The 16848-nt window shown below is 40.9% G+C and overlaps 1 protein-coding gene, 1 non-coding gene and 1 pseudogene across 2 annotated transcripts in view; 1 reads left to right on the forward strand and 2 right to left on the reverse strand.

Moving 5' to 3' along the window:
- The window catches only part of PAPPA2 (pappalysin 2), a 642477-nt gene that overhangs the window by 616036 nt on the left and 9593 nt on the right, over nucleotides 1–16848 (reverse strand). The window contains exons 2-4 of the mRNA XM_055111171.2: nucleotides 15553–15665; nucleotides 5929–5993; nucleotides 4821–5096 (exon numbers count right to left, since the gene is read on the reverse strand). The gene's annotated coding sequence lies outside the window, so the exon portion shown is untranslated. The remainder of the gene's footprint in view (nucleotides 1–4820; nucleotides 5097–5928; nucleotides 5994–15552; nucleotides 15666–16848) is intronic.
- On the forward strand, nucleotides 1619–3004 carry LOC129397564 (large ribosomal subunit protein eL13-like; annotated as a pseudogene).
- Nucleotides 16596–16657, reverse strand: LOC112438408 (U7 small nuclear RNA). Its single transcript, XR_003026832.1, has one exon. It is a non-coding gene; the product is annotated as a U7 small nuclear RNA (small nuclear RNA).

The following is a 16848-nucleotide window of genomic DNA, read 5'->3' on the forward strand; positions in this document are numbered from 1 at the left end:
CCATCACATAAACAGAACCAATGACAAAAACCACATGATTATCTCAATAGATGCAGAAAAAGCCTTCAACAAAGTTCAACAGCCCTTCATGCTAAAAACTCTCAATAAACTAGATATTGATGGAACGTATCTCAAAATAATAAGAACTATTTGTGACAAACCCACTGCCAATATCATACTGAATGGGCAAAAACTGGAAGCATTCCCTTTGAAAACTGGCACAAAACAAGGACACCCTTCCTCACCACTCCTATTCAAAATAGTATTGGAAGTTCTGGCCAGGGCAATCAGGCAGGAGAAAGAAATAAAGTGTATTCAATTGGAAAAGAGGAAGTCAAACTGTCTCTGTTTGCAGACGACATGAGTGTATACTTAGAAAACCCCATCGTCTCAGCCCAAAATCTTAAGCTGATAAGCAACTTTAGCAAAGTCTCAGGATACAAAATCAACGTGCAAAAATCACAAGCATTCCTATACACCAATAACAGACAGAGAGCCAAACCATGAGTAAACTCTCATTCACAATTGCTACAAAGAGAATAAAATACCTAGGAATTCAACTTACAAGGGATGTGAAGGACCTCTTCAAGGAGAACTACAAACCACTGCTCAACAAAATAATAGAGGACACAAACAAATGGAAAATCATTCCGTGATCATGGATAGGAAGAATCAATATCGTGAAAATGGTCATACTGCCCGAAGAAATTTATAGATTCAATGCTATCCCCATCAAGCTACCATTGACTTTCTTCACAGAATTGGAAAAAACTACTGTAAATTTCATATGAAACCAAAAAAGAACCCACATAGCCAAGACAATCCTAAGCAAAAAGAACAAAGCTGGAGGCATCACACTACCTGACTTCAAACTATACTACAAGGCTACAGTAACCAAAACAGCATGGTACTGGTACCAAAACAGAGAGATAGACCAATGGAACAGAACAGATGCCTCAGAAATAACACCACACAGCTATGACCATCTGATCTTTTGCAAACCTGACAAAAACAAGAAATGGGGAAAGGATTCCCTATTTAATAAATGGTGCTGGGAAAACTGGCTAGCCATATGTAGAAAGCTGAAACTGGATCCCTTGCTTACGCCTTATACACAAATTAACTCTAGATGGATTAAAGACTTAAATGTTAGACCTAAAACCATAAAAACCCTAGAAGAAAACCTAGGCAATACCATTCAGGAAAGAGGCATGGGCAAAGACTTCATGATGAAAACACCGAAAGCAATGGCAACAAAGCTAAAATACAAAAATGGAATCTAATTAAACTAAAGGGCTTCTTCACAGCAAAGAAACTATCATCAGAGAGAAAAGGCAACCTACAGAATGGGAGAAAATTTTCACAATCTATCCATCTGACAAAGGGCTAATATCCAGAATCTACAAAGAACTTAAACAAATTTACAAGAAAAAAACAAACAACCCCATCAAAAAGTGGGCAAAGGATATGAACAGCCACTTCTCAAAAGAAGACATTTATGCAGCCGACATGTGAAAAAATGCTCATCATCACTGGTCATCAGAGAAATGCAAATCAAAACCACAATGAGATACCATCTCACACTAGTTTAGAATGGCGATCACTAAAATGTCAGGAAACAACAAGTGCTGGAGAGGATGTGGAGAAATAGGAATGCTTTTACACTGTTGGTGGGAGTGTAAATTAGTTCAACCATTGTGGAATACAGTGTGGCAATTTCTCAAGGATCTAGAACCAGAAATACCATTTGACCCAACAATCCCATTACTGGTTATATACCCAAAGGATTATAAATCATTCTACTCTAAAGACACATGCACATGTATTTTTATTGTGGCACTATTCACAATAGCAAAGACTTGGAACCAACCCAAATGCCCATCAATGATAGACTGGATAAAGAAAATGTGGCACATATACACCATGGAATACTATGCAGCCATAAAAAAGGATGAGTTCATGTCCTTTGCAGGGACGTGGATGATGCTAGAAACCATCATTCTCAGGAAACTATCACAAGAACAGAAAACCAAACACCACATGTTCTCAGTCATAAGTGGGAGTTGAATAATGAGAACACATGGATACAGGGAGGGGGACATCACACACCAGGGACTGTCAGGGGGTGGGGCACTAGGGGAGGGATGGCATTAGGAGAAATACCTAATGTAGATGACGGGTTGATGGGTGCAGCAAACCACCATGGCACGTGTATACCTATGTAACAAACATGCAAGTTCTGCACATGTACCCCAGAACTTAAAGTATAATTTAAAAAGAAAAAGAAAAAAAAAAGAAATACCTCAGACTGGCTTTCTGATCAGTTGTTTTCCTGCACAGGCAGGCCATAGGCAGCCATGGTGCCCAGCCATAATGGCATGATCTCGAAGCCCCACTTCCACAAGGACTGCTAGCAATGTGTGGCCAAGTGGTTCAACCAGCTGGCCCATTAGATCTGCAGACGCAAGGCCCAGCAAGCAAAAGCACACCGCACTGCCCCATACCCCGAGTCAGGACCCATCCAGCCCATCATGTAGTGCCACACTATACACTATCACACCAAGGTGTGCATCAGCCGCACTTCAGCTTAGAGGAGCTCAAGGTGGCAGGCATTCACAAGAAGGTGGCCCAAAACACTGGCATCTCTATTGATTGGAGGAAGCGGAACAAGTCCACTGAGTCCCTGCAGGGCAATGTGCAGCGGCTGAAGGAGTACAATTCCAAGCTCATCCTCTTCCCCAGGAAGCCCTTGGCCCCTAAGAAGGGAGACAGTTCTGTTGAAGAACTGATATTGGCCATCCAGCTGACAGGACCAGTCATGCCCATCCAGAATGTCTATAAAAAGGAGAAAGCCCTAGTCATCACTGAGGAGGAGAAGAATTTCAAAGCCTTCGTGCTTCTCCTCGTGGCCTGTGCCATTGCCCAGCTCTTTGGCATAAAAGCAAAAAGAGCCAAGGAAGCTGTAGAACAGGATGTTGAAAAGAAAAAAATAAAGCCCTCTTAGGGATTTGTAATAAGTCAGCAGTAATGCTGGGGGAGGAAAAAAAAAAAAGACATATCTGAGACTGGGTAATTTATAAGGAAAAGAGGTTTAATTGGCTCATGGTTCCACAGACTGTACAGGAAGCATGGCTGGGGAGGCCTCAGGAAACTCCCAATCATAGCAGAAGGTGAAGGGGAAGCAGGCATATCTTACACGGCTGGAGCAGGAAAAAGAGAGAAGGGGGAGGTGCTACACACTGTTAAACAACCAGACCTCATGATAACTCACTATCATGAGAACAGCATGGGGCAAATCCACCCCCATGATCCAATCACCTCCCAGCAGGCCCATCCTACAACATCGGGGATTACAATTTGACATGAGATTTGGGTGGGGACACATATCCAAACCATATCACTTGGATTGGGTTTCAATGTACTCCTGTAACTCAGTGATCTTTGTTCCTATCCATATTCTGAATACTGTTTTTGTCATTTCAGCCATCTCAGCCCAGTTCAGAACCCTTGCTGGAGAAGTGATACAGTTGTTTGGAAGAAAGAAGGCACTCTGGCTTTTGAGTTTTCAGGGTTCTTGCATTGATTCTTTCTCATTTTTGTGGGCCTATCTACCTTCAATCTTTGAGGTTGCTGACTTTGGGATATTTTTTCCTTTTAACCTATTTGATGATTTTGGGGCTTTGATTGTGGTATAAGGTAGATTCAGCTGACTGGCTTTATTTCTGGGAAATTTTAGAAGGCCAATGCTCAGCTTCCAACTTCTGGACTGCATGCTGTATTCTGCGGGACTTGTATTGGTTCCCAACTTTGTTCTCTGGCTCCCTGAGGTTAGGAATCCACTGTGCTGTGGGTGGCACAGGAGACAAGGTACAGCAGCTGCAGCAGAGTGCTAGTGGGTGCCAGGGTGCCTGCCTTCCTGCAGGTGATCACCACAGTGGGAGAGGCAATGCAGCTGGGGAGTCAGTAGGTGTTGGGGGCCCTGCTGGCAACTGTGTGTGCAGCTGCACTGGTGGTGGTGTTAGCTCAGGTGCAAGGTGCTGGCAAATGCAGGTCTGGTTGCCTTCTCTGTGCTCTGCAAACAGGAGGGATCGCTCAGTGTTGCAGAGGATCTGCTGATCTCTCATAGCGTTAGCACGAGAGTGGGCACTGGTGGGGGAAGGGCTGGCTGGCTCTGTGCCCACCAAGGCTCTCTCTGCAATGGCAGTTGGTGGGGATGGGAGGTTGGACTGCACTCCTGCACACTGGTGGGCAAGGAAAGCAAACCTGCCTCTGCAGACATTGCCAGCAAAGTGATGTGGGGAGTTGCCATGGGCCTGGGGGGATGCTGCAGTATGGGGAGGGAGCAGGTGGGCTGGTGTGTGGCCATAGGGGCTGCCCGGCTGGAGCTGCCAGTCAGGCATGGTCTTCCAGGCACAGAAGCAATGGTGTGGGCCGCCAGGGCACTAGAGACTGCTCTGCAAGCAGGCGTAACCAGGCTGGGGCTCCTAGAGAGACCAGCAGACCAAGGGGTGCTCAGGTTGGACCAGCCCCACCTGATGGGGAAGACCACCCTGCAGAGATCATGTCTGACAGTTCCCCTAGGGCTAAAGTCTTCTATGGGAGCAAGTTGAGCCTAGGATGGCCATCCCTGGCCATGTTCCACTACAGACACTCCTGCAGTATACCCTCTGCGCTCCACACCAATGGCTTGCTGCCCCTACCCCTTCTCTAAGCAGCTCTCCCTGCCAACTCGAATGTCTGTGATGGTGAAGGGGTCTTCTCCTACAGGGGTTCCAGAGGCCCATGGCAACAGTGGGTTGTTCCTTGACAATTCAACTCACCTGATCCCCCAGAGCCATTGTGGGCCAGGAACAAAACCTGGTGTGCAGTAGTCCTGTGCCACATTCCCAGCTTTCACTACCTTCAGCCCAGCTTCTGTGTCTTCTCTCTGTCCACTCTTGGTTTCTTCCCTCTGAAGATCTGTTAGGGGCATTCCAGTCATCTTGGTCCCGCAGTGGGAGCTCTTCCACCTGGCTGTGTCTAGTCAGCCTTCTGAGTAAGATCCATTCCTGACTCCTTTTCTTTCCTATTCCTCTTCTTCCAGATAAGATAACATTCTATTAGCCAAGAGAAGTCAGCAAAAAAGGGGGGGAAAAAAAACAAAATAATGAATTTGGCAAATTGAAAGCAAGTAACAAAAATGATAGACTTCAGTCCAAACATATCAATAATTTCATTAAATGTAAGAAGATACATATAGGTTAAAAAGAAAAAGATAAAGATATATCATGTAAATGGTATGCAAAAGAAAGCTGAAAGTTTTATTAATATTAGGTTTAATGGACCTCAAGACAAGAAGAATAAAGACAGAAGAGATATTTTAATAAATGGATCAATCCATGAAGAAGACTTAAAAATATAGGTAGCTTAATAACTGAGCTTAAAAAATTGATGAAGCAAAAGCTGACTGAACTAAAGAGACAAGTAGACAAATTCACAGTCAAAAGTAGAGATATTGGCTGGACACAGTGGCTCACTCCTGTATTCCAGCACTTTTAAGGATGATTGGGAGGATCACTTGAGGCCAGGAATTCAAGACCAGCTTAGGTAACATAGCAAGACTCCATCTCTACAAAAATAAAAATAAAAACTTAGCCAGATATGGCAGGCGGCACATGCCTGTAGTCCTAGCTACTTGAGAGTCTGAGGCAGTAGGATCACTTGAGCCCAGAAGGGTGAGACTGCAGCGAGTCATGATCATGCCACTGCACCCCAGTCTGGGTGACAGAGTGAGACACTGTATCTAAAAAAAAAACAAAAGTAAAAATAAAAAGAAGTGGGGATATTAATTTTCTTTTTAATAATTAGATAAAAATCAGTAAGGATATAGAAGATCTTAAAAAAATTATCAACCACCCTAACCTAACTGAACTTTATAAAACAATTTACCCAACAACTGCAGAATTCACATTCTTTCTTGTGCACACAGACCATTTGCCAAGATGGACCTTATCCTGGAACGTAAAACAAGTCCCAATATATTATAAAAGCTTGAAATTTTCCAGAGTATGTTCTCTAAAAACCAAAATTAAATCAGATATTAATAACAATTGAAGATTTTTGAAAAGCCTCAAATATTTGGAAATTAACAAACTTCTAGTAACTAGGCAAAGAAGAAATAGTAAGAAAAATTACTAAATATTTGAATCTACATAATAATAAAAATATATCAAAATTTGTTGGATAGAGCTAATGAGTACTATTAAACAAAAATTACAGGAAGCTATTGCTCTGGACTAAACTCCTCCACTAGGTCCCAACAAAGTAGAGTAAAAAATCACAACGAAGCCAGTGATCACCGAACTGAAACTGAGCTGCTCTTGTTGCTATCAGAGTTATCAGGAGAGAGAGATAGCCTAACTTCCCAAACAGGCCAGTTTTAATCTTTAATCAGCATGATAATGAAGTTCCCTCTGTTTTAATCCTACAATAAAGAATTACCCAAGTAACTTGATGTTAACCAATCAGCCATCTTTCTCTTGTTCTGACTGCTTAGCCCTTCCCTAAGAAGAAAGTAACTTTGAAATGGCCAATCCACTATTTGTTATTTGTTTCTGCTTTCTTCAGTCCTCTTATAAAGCCAACCTCTTCTGCTGTATACATGAGAGCACTTAGTCTATTTCATGGAATAAATCGTTACCTGAAATTTATCTTTGACAGTACTTAGAGGAAGTTTATCAATTGATATACAAAATGACGTACAACAAAATCAATTTTTTTCTCATCAATGTGTTAATGAAATGATGTTGAAGAAAACAATGTTTTCGGAAGATCTGCTGTACATTGTTCGCTTAAAGTTGCAGTTCCGAAGAACCTATTGACATGTTAAGTGAGGACTTACTATATCTTCAAGTTCACTAACTCTTTACTCTGCCAGACAATCTACCATTGAGTTCCTGCGGTGAATTTTATTTTTCTTCTTGAGCAGCCAGAAAAGACTTCCAGGGAATTTTTTTATTTCAGTTACTTTTCAACTCCAATATTTCCATTGGGTTCTTTACAGTTCCTATCTCTTTATTGTTATTCTCTATTTAATGTAACATTGTTATATCTTCCTTTCCTTTTTTTTTCTTTTTAAATTCAAGACAGAGTCTCACTCTGTAGCCCAGGCTGGAGTGCAGTAGGCTCAATCTCGGCTCATCTGCAACCTCTGTCTCCCAGGTTCAAGTGATTCTCGGGCCTCAGCCTCCTGAGTAGCTGGGATTACAGGTGCCTGTCACCATGCCTGGCTAATTTTTGTATTTTTAGTAGAAATGGGGGTCTCACCATGTTGGCCAGGCTGGTCTCGAATTCCTGACCTCAAGTGATCCACTTACCTTTACCTCCCAAAGTGTTAGGATTACAGGCGTGAGCCACCACACCTGGCCTATCTTCCTTTACACCTTTAATCATATTTTCCTTTAGTTCTATGAACATATTTATAATGGCTAGTTTAAAGTATTTTTCTGTTAAATCTGACATCTAGTTGCTCTTATGGGCAGTATTTGTTGCATGTATGCACTAGAATTTCCCGTTTCTTTGCACACCTCATAATTTTGTTAGCAGTGGCAAATCCATATGCAACTCAATTTTTGCCTCCTTGGAGGAAAGAATTAGACTGCGGGGCATAAGGCAGAGTGAGAGATTGAGGCAAGTTTTAGAGCAGGACTAAAGGTTTATTAAAAAGTTTTCAGAGCCAGGCATGGTAGCTCACGCCTGCAATCCCAGCACTTTGTGAGGCCGAGGCGGGCGGATCACTTGAGGTCAGGAGTTCAACACCAGCCTGGCCAACATGGTGAAACCCCATCTCTACTAAAGACATGAAATTAGCTGGGCATGGTGGCACGCACCAGTAATCTCAACTACTTGGGAGGCTGAGGCAGGAGAATTGCCTGAACCTGGGAGGTGGAAGTTGCAATGAGCCAAGATTATGCCACCGCACTCCAGCCTGGGCTACAGAAAGATACTCTGTCTCAAAACAAAACAAAACAAAACAAAACAAAAAAGTTTTCAGAGCAGGAATGAAAGGAAGTAAAGTACACTTGGAAGAGAGCCAAGCAGGCAAATTGAGAGATCCAAGTGCACTGTTCAGCCATTGACTTGGAGTTTTATACTTTGGCATGGTTTCAGAGTTTGCATTTCTTCTCCCTTGATTTTTCCCTTGAGGTGGGCTGTCCACATATGCAGTGGCCTCCCAGCATTTGAGAAGGGCTGCATGCGCAGTGTGTTTACTGAAGTTGTGTGCATACCCATTTGACATGTTTTTCCCTTACCAGTTGAGTGTTCCTAGAGGAAGGTCATATACCAGTTAAACTCCACCATTTTGCCTTTTAGTGCACATGCATGAGCCCACTTGCCTAATCCTGAGAGCTCATCAGGAAGCTGCTGATGACCAGCTTCAGGTTTTTTTTATCTATCGGGACACTGCTTTTCCCTGGCACTGGGTGTGACCAACTACTATTTTCAATAGTCAGTTTAACAAGTTCCCTACCATCATTTGATGGTCACTTGACATTCCTAAGGGTGGAGGGCCCTCTTTTGCCGTGCTCATGTTTGCCTAGCTATCTACTCTTAACAATTTTTTGTTGGAAAACAGAAAGTTTTAGATAATATATTTTAGCAATGGTTATACTGCCCCACCTTCTGTTCTGGGACTTGTTATTATTTGATTTTTTTTTGTGTGTAATGATTATTTGGATTATTTCAGTGAAATCTGTGCTCCTCCACCACACATATATGCACGTGCACCCCCAAAGCAACACACACCCACACACACACACACACACACACACACACACACACACACACACACAGTGTTAAAACTCTGATCTTGCTCTTTAGGGAGGTACAGCTTTAGGTATGCCCAACCATGACCCTGGGATGACAGTTGCTTGCTTGCTTTCTTCGACCATATCCAGCTGTTAAATTCCACTAATTGCTGTCTGATTGCTCTATTGTTTTCAACAATGTCCTGGGAGGCATAAATTGCTCTACAAACTAATCCAATCAAATGTGGCTCCTTTAAAGTAATGGTTTTTAAGGACAGTGTAATTTTTCTGACCCCAAAAAGACTCCTTCTGGCTGTTTTATTCCCAATCCCTTCCTAATTGTTTTTCACTACACCTCCACTGTTTATGCTCTTAGCCTTGAACTTCTCTAGCTGCTTTACAAATGAAGTCAATTTCCTTGGGAAGAGATTAGAAGCTATCTGTTTTATGGCTTTCCTCTCTCCCCAGGCCAAATTTCTGATTGGTGCTGGGGACAATAGCAAGCTTCTCTCTGAGTGATACCCTTGCCCTGGGAGTTGAGTGCTTGGTGAAGTGGGGGCAAGGCAGCAGCCTGAGGTCCTCTCAAGAACTATGGGGCCCCAGTATTCTCAGTGCACTGGGACCAAGGCCTGGATTGTTCTTGTCAAAGACAAAATTACAACAAATTTAGTTTAGAGATCTTAATTTGCTCTATTTGTAATTCGAGAATCAGGCAACATTTCATTTCCATTGGAAAGTCTTCCAATGAACTGAGCAGAAGAGGTTGGTTTTATAGACAGAGAAGGGCTGAAGAAAGCAGAAGTAAAGAACGACACATGTGTTATTTACCATTTTTTCTCTAGAGACAGGATCTCGCTATGTTGCCCAGGCTGGAGTACAGTGGCTACTCACAGGTGTGATCATAGTGCACTATAGGCTCAAACTCCTAGTTTAAGCAATCCTGCCTCATCCTCCCCAGTAGCTGGAGCTACGGTCACATGCCACAGTGTCCAGCTTAGTTACTTTTTAAAGTTACTTTTTCAAGTTACTTTTTCTTATAAGGCAAGGACAGGGTGACAGAACAATTAAAAAAAAAAAAAAGCAGAGAGAATGTCATTATCATGTTGATTAAAGATATAAACTGGCCTACTTAGGAAATTAGCTGTTATCTCACTCTCCTGATTTCTTGGAAGGTCAGATAGCAACTTCATTGAGGTGTAATGATGTGGAACTTTAGCATGGGTGACTCTGTTTTGATTTTTAGTCTGATCTGTTGGGGCCTAGTATAGAAGCTTAGTCCAAAACAATGGTCTTCTATAATTTTTATTTGACATTCATTTTCTTTTGTTTTTCTGTTTTGGGTTTTTCTGTTTTGTTTTGTTTTGTTTTTTTGAGACAGGGTCTCACTCTGTCACCCAGACTGGAGTGCAGTGGTGTGATCTTGGCTCACTGCAACCTCTGCCTTCTGAGTTCAAGCAATTCTCCTGCCTCAGCTTCCCAAGTAGCTGGGATTACAGGCATGCGCCACTATGTCTGGGTAATTTTTGAATTTTTTGGTAGAGACGGGGTTTTGCCATGTTGGCCAGGCTGGTCTCAAACTCCTGACCTCAGGTGATCGGCCCACCTCTGTCTCCCAAAGTGCTGGGATTATAGGTGTGAGCTACCGTGCCTGGCCTTTATTTGACATTCTTAACTCACACAATAGCCTTTACTTTCCAAGTTAGTAGTCATTTGTGCGTCATTGTCATAGCAGTACCACAGACACTCACACATGTTCCTTTGATATTAATGGAACATTTCAGTTCATTGTTTCTTCTGCCTACTGCAATCAGGACGTCCACATTTTAAAATTATTCCCTCCTAACAATAAAAAATTATTTAGTTACCTTCCTGTAAGTTGAAAGAAGTTGGCCTTCCTGCCATTTTCCTTTGGAAAATATGAAATAATTATATCTTCATTCATATGCAAGGCTTTTTATTTTTTATTTGTTTACCAGATTGAGGTTTAACCCTCCTCCCGGGCTTAATTATGGTCATCCACCCCTAGAAGATAGGCCTTTCTGAGATTTATTCCAATTAGAAAGAAATGTAACACTTGTTACACATTTGGTATTCATTGAAGAGTTTCTCTAGGGTAGCATGATCCCTGAACTCTGAAAACTGAGGTAGGGTTGTGGAAACTGAAGAGTGAATTTTTTTTTTCTTTTTTCTTTTTTTTTTTTTTGACAGGAGACAGGGTCTCACTCTGTTGCACAGGCTGGAGTGCAGTGGTACAATCATAGCTTACTGCCTCAAACTCCTGGGCTCAAAAAATTCTCCACCTCAGCCTCCTGAGTAGCTGGGACTACAGGCATGTGCCACCATGCCTGGCTAACCTTTAAATTTTTTGTAGAGACAGGGGTCTCACTATGTTGCCCAGGCTGCTCTTGAACTCCTGAGCTCAAGTAATCCTCTTGCCTTGGCCTCTCAAAGTGCCGGAATTATAGGCATAAGCCACTGAACCCAGCCAACAGTGAATTCTTTATGTACAAGTTTCAGTTTGAAAGGGTATGAACTGTAGGGAGAAAGAATACACAATTACTCTGACACTGAAACCACTCTACCCAGTGATTAAGAACTGTCTGGAGATCTTTTGGTCAAGAATGAGCCTGTGAGCTGCAAGATTCAAATGGTGAAGCTCCTTTTGCCGTCCTTGCAAACACATGACAATGAAAAAGTGCATACAAATTTAAAGGACTTAGCTCAGCTAAAAAATAAGAAAAGCATTTCCTTGACTTGAACGGATGAGGACACAGATCTGCCTATCTGAAGCTACAGATCTGGGCTATAGAATCAGAAACCACATAGATGACAAGAGTACAATTTCTGTGGGGCAAGTGGAGTTTTAACTAGTGGCAGGCACCAAAGTCAGGCTCACAGTGTAAAACTGGATATTAACAAGAGGCTTGCTTCTTATATATTTAGATTTAAAAGGGTTTTGGCCTATGTCCAGGGCTTATAGTTCACATCTGGTAGCTTCTTGGATTAGGAGAAATGAGGTAAACCATTGTTCTCCTGGCAGGATATGAGTCTTATCCATTGATTAATGTAAGACTCTTTTCAAATTGGGGACCTCGGCAAACTGGATAAAAGTCACAAGAAATCTGCCAAATATAAGAACGTAAACATGGGGATAAGAAAAGCAAGACAAACACAAAACAGAAAAGCCTGCTCCTCAAACTGGACTTTTACAAGGATATTTCTGTAGGTCATAGGTACATTCACTATCTTGATTGTGGCAATGGTTTTGCAGGTATATACATGTTAAAACTCACTAATCACTAAATATGGGTAGTTCATTGTATGTCAATTTTTACTCAATAAAACCTTTTTAAAAAGTACTTACAAACCAGTTTTAAATTAGTAAAAATAAATTCATCATAAAATAGGTAATCAGCTCTAATACCAAAAAATTCTATCTAGAAATGAAAAACAAAATAATTTTCTGAAAATAAGTATGATATGAGAATGCTTAAAATCTTCAAGAAGGAAAGAAATAATATACAGAAAGCAAGAACAAGGAAATAATGAAATAACAACAAGAAAAAGGTGGATATCAATCCAAGAGCAGGAAGATTAAAAAAAATTATTAAAAAATCTGGAAATGTAAAATATAGCCATTGTGATTAAAACACAATAGAAATAATAAGTGCTATACTAAATAAAATCTAAGAATTAGTAAACTGCAAAAGTATTAAGACAATTACCTGAAACATAGCTTAGAAAAATAAAGAAATAAAACACCTGAAAAAGGAACACATGAGAAATAGAGAATACATAGAGGAATTCTAGAAGGAAAGAATTGGGGCAATGATGGAGGAGTGTAATTTGAAGAATAGCTGAATTAAAGAAAAATGTGCATCCACAAATTGCAAGGGCATACTGACCAGAATTAAATAAATAAATTCACAGATAAACAAATGTAGAAAATTAAGAATAAAGAAGAATTCATAGATAAAAAATTGGAGGTGGGCGGACCACTTGAGCTCAGGAGTTCGAGACCAGCCTGGACAATGTGGCAAAACCCTGTCTCTACAAAAATCACAACTAGCCAGGCGTAGTGGTGTGTGCCTATAGTTCTGTTACCAGAAAGGCATCCTGATCTAAACCCCCAGAGAGGTTCTTGGATCTCACGCAAGAAGGAATTCAGGGTGAGTTCATAGAGTAAAGTGAAAGCAAGTTTATTAAGAAAGTAAAGGAATAGGCTCTTGAGCTGCTTGCTCGAGCCTGTCTGACTCTGTAGAGTGTACTTCCATTTCAATATATCTGTGCTTTTCTTATGTTAAAAAAAAAAAAAAAGCTTTGGGAGGCCAAGGCAGGTGGATCACCTGAGGTCAGGAGTTCAAGACCAGCCTGACCAACATGGTAAAACCCTGTCTCTACCAAAGACACAAAAATTAGCCAGGTGTGGTGGCACATGCCTGTAATCCCAGCTACTTGGGAGGCTGAGGCAGGAGAATTGCTTGAACCCGGGAGGCAGAGGTTGCAGTGAGCCAAGATCACACCATTGCACTCCAGCCTGGGCAATAGAATGAGACTCTGTCTCAAAATAAAATAAAATAAAATAAAATAAAATAAAATAAAATAAATAAAGCAAAGGAATAAAAGAATGGCTACTCTACAGGCAGAACAGTGGCATGAGCTGCTGGTTGCCCATTTTTGGGATTATTTCTTGATTGTATGCTAAACAAGAGGCGGATTATTCATGAGTTTTCTAGGAAAGGTGTGGGCAATGCCCAGAACTTAGGGTTCCTCCCCTTTTTAGACCATCCAGGATAATTCCCTGACATTGCCAGGGCATTTGTCGTGGCGCTGGTCTGGAGTGTCTCTTAGCATGCTAATGCATTATAGCTAGCGTGTAATTAACCATGAGGATGATCAGAGGTCACTCTTATTGCCATCCTGGTTTTGGAGAGTTTTGGCAGGCTTCTTTACTGCAAGCTGTTTTATCAGCAAAGTCGTTTATGGCCTGTATCTTGTTCAGACCTCTTGTCTCATCGTGTGACTAAGAATGCCTTAACCTCTTGGGAATGCAGTCCAATAGGACTTAGCCTTATTGTACCAAGCCCCTATTCAAGATGGAGTTACTCTGGTTCAAATGCCTCTGAGCATTTTAGCTACTCTGGAGGCTGAGGCGGGATGACTGTTTGGGCCCAGGAGGTTTAGGTTGCAGTGAGCTGTGATCCCACCACTGCACTCAATAGGACAGAGTGAGATCCTATTTTCTTTTCTTCTGAAAAGAAAATAAAAAACAAATAAACAAAAGAATGAAAATAAATGAGCTAACTGACAGTTTCAGAAGAATAACAGAATAAACCCAAAAAATGTAAATGTTAATTCTTCATTTAAAATTTTAAGGAAAAAACCCCACTACCACACTTAAGGCTAATGGGAAATGGCATCCAATTAAACATAGAAATATATAGCAAGACCAACCAAGGGAAAAAAGAAGGAAGAATGCACAAATAATAAAACTATATATGCAAAGTGGAAGAGAAAACAGCATAAAATACAGAATCAATCAGTAGAGGTTTTAAAAACCATAAACAGGCCAGGTATGGTGGCTCATACCTGTAATCTCAGCTCTTTGGGAGGCTGAGGCAGGTGGAAAGCTTGAGGCCAGCCTGGCCAACATGGTGAAACCCCCTCTTTACTAAAAATACAAAAATTATCCTGGTGTGGTGGTGCACACCTGTAGTCCCAGCTACTCAGGAGGTTGAGGCACGAGAATCACTTGAACCCAGGAGGCAGAGGTTGCAGTGAGCAGCGATTGTGCCACTGCACTCCAACCTGGGTAACAGAGCAAGACTGTGTCTCAAAAAAAAAAAAAAGGCAAGTTAATGTCAATAAATTTTAAAATTTAGATACAATAAACTGTTTTATAGAAATAATACATTGAATACCAAAATAAACTGGCTAAGGAAATGAACTGAATAGCTCTTCCAAAGTATAAAAAAAAAGATAATATCTTTCTTATATAAACTTTCAGAAAAGAGCGGAGGAAAATAAAGTTACTCCACTCATTTTACAAGGCTAATATAAGCTTGATATCTAAACCAGATAGAAACAGCCTAAGAATGGAAAGGTGTAACCAACCTCACTTGTAAACACAGACATAAATATGTTAAAATATAAGAAAAGTGAATGAGTAGTACACTTAAAAAATTATTATGATGACCAGGTGGAGTTTATTTTAGGAGAAAAATAGACGTAATCGACTAAATTAACAGATTAAAAAATATGATAAGTTATAAGCAAAAAAGCCTTTGGCAATATACACCTCTTATTCTAGATAGAAAATCCTACAGCTTGGAAACAATTGAACAGCTTTAATCTGAAACCTACAACAAAAGGTATACACACAGTATAAAGAAAAAACTATAGAAGCATTTGCACTAAAATCAATAACAAGAATGCTCTCTATAGAGCAGGAAAAACTATTTGCAATTCACAAAGAGCCAATTTCCCTAATATTTAAAGAGCTCCTGTAAATATATACAGCATTTCTTTCTCCAATTAGAATGAACTCTTCTTGAAGTTGGAAACAATCCTTATTTACTATTCACCCCCAGGACATGAGATAGTGTGGGGCATACAGAATTGTTACACGTTGTTACATAAATACATAATTGTTAAATAAGAGTTGTTCCTTGGTATTCTCAGGATGTATTAGTCCATTTTCACATCGCTATAAAGATACTACCTTAGACTGTGTAATTTATAAACAAAAGAGGTTTAATTGACTCACAGTTCAGCATGGCTGGGGAGACTTCAGGAAACTTAGAATCGTGGTGGAAGGGGAAGCAGGCACCTTCTTCACAAGGCGGCAGGAGAGAGAAAGAAGTCCAGGGGAAACTGCAACTTATAAAACCATCAGATCTCGTGAGAACTCCCTCAGTATCACAAGAACAGTATGGGGGAAACCACCCCATGACCAATCACCTCTAACCAGGACCCTCCCTCAGCACCTGGGGATTACAATTCAAGATGAGATTTGGGTGGGGACACAAAGCCTAACCATATCACAGGGGGACTGGTTCCCGAAGCCAAGCGTATACCAAAATCTACAAACACTCAAGTCCTGCAGTCCACCCTACAGAGCCCACATATAGGAAAATTCAGCCCTTGTGTACCTGGGTTTCATATCTGGCGAATAATGTATTTTCCAAACACATTTGGTTGAAAAAAATCTATGTATAAGTGGACCCTTGCAGTTCAAACCTGTGTTGTTCAAGTATTTGTTGAATGTAGTAGACTGCCAAAATAGCTTTTTACTTCTTGTAAGGACAAGAGTGATGCCTTCCAAGCTCTTTACACTTCAGAGTTGAAACCAGAAGGTGAACAAGTTTTTGGACACTTTGCTTACAAGTAAAGTTTTTTAAAAGTAGAAAGAGCCAGGCTGAGTGGTGCATGCTTATAGTTTCAGCTACTGGGGAGGCTAAGGTAGAAGGACTGCTTGAGTGCAGGAGTTCAAAGCTGTATGTGTTGCACTATGATTGCATCTGTGAATAGGCACTGCACTCTAGCCTGAGCAACATAGCAAGACTCTCTCTTAAAAAGACAAAAAAGAAACCCCTAAAAACTGAATTTTTTTAAAAAAAAAGTGGAAAGTGTGGCTTCAGGCAAAAAGTAAGTAATGTTAACAAATTCCTTGTATTTGAAAGGAAGCCTTGGAAGCACTGATAGGGATCTATTTAGACTCCAGCTGTCATAACTCCCAGGCCTGTAGTAAAAGTTTCAGCTTAAAAGCCAAGCCAGCCATACCTTCTCATTTCTCAGCATTGTCTAAGTGTCAGTCTCTTTGAATCATTTTCTAAACTTGCTAGACAAATTCTAAAAGGGCTGTAACACTCTGAGTAATGTTTTCTGATGACCAGGACATACAGACCATGAGGCAACTGTAGCCTCTGTACAGAAAGAAGAAAATTTTGATCAATTGGAACAAAATGCCCCTTAACAAAATTTTGGTTAAGCTCTCTCCTTCCTCCAGACCCCTAAATTTTGCCCCACCATTATCCTGAAAAAGCATACAGCCCCTCCGGAG

This window comes from Pan paniscus, chromosome 1, assembly GCF_029289425.2.
Source record: "Pan paniscus chromosome 1, NHGRI_mPanPan1-v2.0_pri, whole genome shotgun sequence".
Lineage (NCBI taxonomy): Eukaryota > Metazoa > Chordata > Mammalia > Primates > Hominidae > Pan > Pan paniscus.